At 31.3% G+C, this 4,249-nt stretch overlaps 1 long non-coding RNA gene across 1 annotated transcript; it reads right to left on the bottom strand.

Moving 5' to 3' along the window:
• Window positions 1-239: 239 nt before the first annotated feature.
• LOC106881091 (uncharacterized) lies at window positions 240-3,013 on the bottom strand. Its single transcript, XR_001410811.2, has 4 exons — window positions 2,535-3,013; window positions 2,112-2,192; window positions 1,123-1,208; window positions 240-300 (listed from the first exon to the last, which is right to left on the bottom strand). It is a non-coding gene; the product is annotated as an uncharacterized LOC106881091 (long non-coding RNA).
• Between the last annotated feature and the right edge of the window lie 1,236 nt (window positions 3,014-4,249).

Genomic DNA, 4,249 nt, shown 5'->3' with positions numbered 1-4,249 from the left:
TTAAGCATTCAATCCGACTGGAGTGTTTCTAAGTGACGTGAGAGTATTGTGCAAGGACCTGCGCTAAAGAAGTCAATAGCGCACAAATGCCCATTCATCAAACGCGACATTATCTTAAAGAAACATTATAAGAAACAGAGACATCGCACGATCAATGAATCACGTTTTCTCATTTAATATCAAAGATTATAAGCATCAAGTCATATATTTATGAATTATTCATTTCTATCTACAACTTTAACTCACCTGAGAACCGATTTCATTCCAGATGGAAATATACTGTTCATTAAAAATGTCAACCTAAAAGAAATTAATTATTTTCAGTATATTTTAACGTACAAAATAATTTTACAATTTTACTTCTACCTGCAACGTGGTCATATTAATCCACCTGCAGTTTGGTCATATTAAACAGTGTTAGTTTATTTAATGTAATAAAGAAATGAGAAAATAAAATTAAGAGCTTTTTTTAATATGTTTTGATTTGACTATTTACATTACCTGCTTTATAGTTTTGACTATTTAAAATAATTGTTTTATAGTTTTAACTTATGATGTATACAGTTTATTATATGGTTTCTTAGACACGAGAAAAATTTTGTAGGATAGGAATATAATCGATTTTATCATTCCAGACCATTGGCCTAAATTATTCCATCGACTTTGGAGGGCTGAAGGGCTAAATCCACTCTATGGGATCTGAGATAAGAATCTAATAGGAATTAAATACTGAAAGGCATTTAGCCCAACATGTTATTGTTTTTGTCTCATTTGAACACTGTTCTCTGATTGTATTCAGTACATCTGAATAGATACAATATACAATGTATGATATTCTGAATGGTCATTGTATATGTTAAAATCTTCTGAGTGAATATTATTGGATTTATACATGATACATCACTTTGTGAATTTAACCTTTCATTAAACTTACAAGTCATTAGCAACATACTGTATAACAATATATTACCTAGCATTATGCAATATAAAACAAGCTTCGAAAACATTGCCTTACCTATATATATTTATCTGTTAATATTGTATCATGGATTAATAATTACTCAATAACTACGATATATGATGATTGGTAATCTCTTAGAAAATGCATTCAAGTATACTCACACGCCCTGTGTCGTTGTATTTAGGCGCACCGCCTATAAGAAATTCAGTTTTGCTTGTTGTGAATTTTCCAGAATAAATGGAAAAACCTAAAACAGTTTGAAGTACGATATCAGATAAAAACAAAAACAGAATATAATGGTATTTTTCGTTGGTCTTTGTTATTTAAGGAAAGCGTTTTCTTTCAAAATCTCCATCCAGATCAGAGTGATGCTGATTAGTTTAATGTGGTACAAATAATACGATAAAGCTGTCACAAATCATTAGTTGTGGTTTCGTATTTCGTCCCAAGTATTGTACTGTAATATTCCATAAATGAGCTCACTTCAGCTAGTTACAATTAAGTAAATGAGCACTAGGAAACTGATGACATTCTCTGTGGCATAAAAAAATTATCCTTTCTATTTGAGGACAAGGACGGCAATTCTGAGGACTGGTCGACTAGGACTGAAAGGGATGAAAAGCAAAGTCGACCGCGACAGAATTTGGCCTCAGAGTGTAAAGAATAACGAACAACCGCTAAATATTTTGTCCGGCATGCTAACAATTCTACCAGATCGGTGTCTTTGTGACATAAAAAAATAGAATAAAAATCTAAAGGATGTGTCCGGCTTTTGAAAAGTTTTATAGAATTTACAATGGAGGAAATAAAAGAAAACTAAAGCTTTTTAAAATGTGTAAATATATCGAACTCGTTTTCCAACCATATTTTTATGGCAATTCCACAACTCTGTAAAAATATCGAAATGTTGATTAATTATATATATGAAAGTAAGGAACTATTAAGCCTGAACTGTGGAGCGAAATGGATTCTGTGAGTGGTTGTGTGCGTTTTTGATCGTTGTTTGCAAGCAAGCAAGCAAGCGAGTGAGCATGGAGGGATGGATGGATGGATGGATGGATGTATATGTATGTATGTATGTATGTATGTATGTAGGAAGGAAGGAAGGAAGGAATTGACGGATAGATAAATAGATGGTTGTCAAACTTACCCAAATAACTGGGAGTAACTTTTGAATTTATTGTAACATTTTCTTTAGTCCCCGTTGATAATTTGTCCACGAAAATTAAACCTTGATATAAAAGAACATTCAGCTAAATGAGTTTGCAATATATAATTTTTGTATTAGTTAGTAATTATTTTCAGTCTATATTTTCCCATACCAAACTGCTGCTTACTGTTAAACTTATAAAAACAGCTTACAGTTAAAAATTATAAAAACAAAATGAGTAATTAATACACCTCATTTAACTAGAAATTACTTGATTTCGTTCTGTTTCCAGTATTTAAAACGTGATATTCAAAGTTATAGATGGCACTACAGCTACAAAGATCCCTTAACGGTATTGATTGTTAAAACGAAGAAAATGCTTACATAAGAATATGGAGAAAATATCTATATCATTTTACATACCACTGCAGTTATTTATTCCTGGGACGCCATAGGACACATCACCATTCTGCGATAATATATTACAAAATAGTTGACTACATGTAACATCATGAACGGGGGTGGAGTTATAAAAGTACAAAAAAGAAATGAAGCAGAAATTAAGCAAAAAACTTTTACATGGAGAGTGTTAATGAATTAAATTTGATATGATTGATACGATACACCAAAAATGATGATTTATCATACATATGAGTTTATACGACGTATAGTTTAACCCCTACCCCTTAACACACGTCAATATAATTTGTCAATATAAAAATTTTAATATTCTGCAATTCTTAAACTATATTCATATAATCTCGTTTGCCAAAGGATGAAGCTCATAATTGTCTGTTTCGTTTTAGACAAGTGTTCAATGCACCACCTAGGTTTCAATAAATGTAGATATTGAACGACATTCCTCTCAATACACATATATGGTAACATTTACTGGTAAATCATTAACTTTCTACCTAGTATTCTGCACACAAGTTCAACAAGAAGTAACAAGCGCAAACATACATGCATTTATACAAATAAGCACACATCAATATGTATATGCTCTCTCTCTCTCTCTCTCTCTCTCTCTCTCTCTCTCTCTCTATATATATATATATATATATATATATATATATATATATATATATATATCGACATATATGTGTGTGTGTTATATATATACATACATACACACACACACACACACACACACACACACACACGTAGATATCGGGCACATATGAATTTTTTTATTAACACTAGAACCAGATTCTCTACTTCTTTAGCTACACGTATTCACAATCTTAAAATGCAGAACATACAATATGAATTATCCTGGTCGATAGTAACAGAAACTTCCCTTTATAATTCACACACGCGTAAATGTAATCTTTGTATTAGGGAATTCCTGACTATTCTCCGTATGCATAACTCCCTAATTCGGCTGCCATCGTTTCTCGTAGACTATTCGACCCTTCAACATATAGTTAACCCCACACAATAAAATAGTAATTCCAGTAGATATGAAATACAAAATTTGGTTTAGACCATCTTCAACCTATCATCTCTAATATTATTAATAGCTTCTTCTTAGCAGTGATTTTAATATCTTTATAAAAGTTGCCAGAAACGGATCCCACCATAACTCATAATAAATGTAATCGTACAAATTGAATCATCCTTGATGAAGGATGCAGTGGTATGGAGTGAATCTAAGTTCATTTTTGCACCATTATTTCCCCCAAAACGGCCATCGGATGTGAACCCCTGAATGTTATACTTCCAAATGGATTTATTTTTATATACCTAGATTTTAAGCGAGATACAAAGCTTTTGGATTTGCAATGTTATATTTTAATTTCGTATTTTAATATCGTTTTTTTAAAATTTAGTGACTATATATTTTTGTACAGTTTTAATATAATTTTAATATATATTATATCTATATATTTTTAATGTATTTTTAATATATTTTTAGTATATTTTTAGACAGCTTAATTTAATTCGTCCTTATTTGAAAGACACCCGTTGTTAATGTCCTTTATTTATATTTGTGCACCATTTCTCCTTTTTTTCTGTCCTTATTTTCGTATACATTCACTGCTTTCCTCCAAGGAATCTAATGCTCTTAGCTTAGTTTTTCCTTGGGGCTGGCCAGATTGGAGCAATACCGAGTATAACCAGCCGAAATTGCAAAG

This window comes from Octopus bimaculoides, unplaced genomic scaffold, assembly GCF_001194135.2.
Source record: "Octopus bimaculoides isolate UCB-OBI-ISO-001 unplaced genomic scaffold, ASM119413v2 Scaffold_147461, whole genome shotgun sequence".
Classification (NCBI taxonomy): Eukaryota; Metazoa; Mollusca; class Cephalopoda; order Octopoda; family Octopodidae; genus Octopus; species Octopus bimaculoides.
The sequence above is the reverse complement of the archived record's forward strand: the minus strand, read 5'-3'. Positions and strand labels throughout refer to the sequence as shown.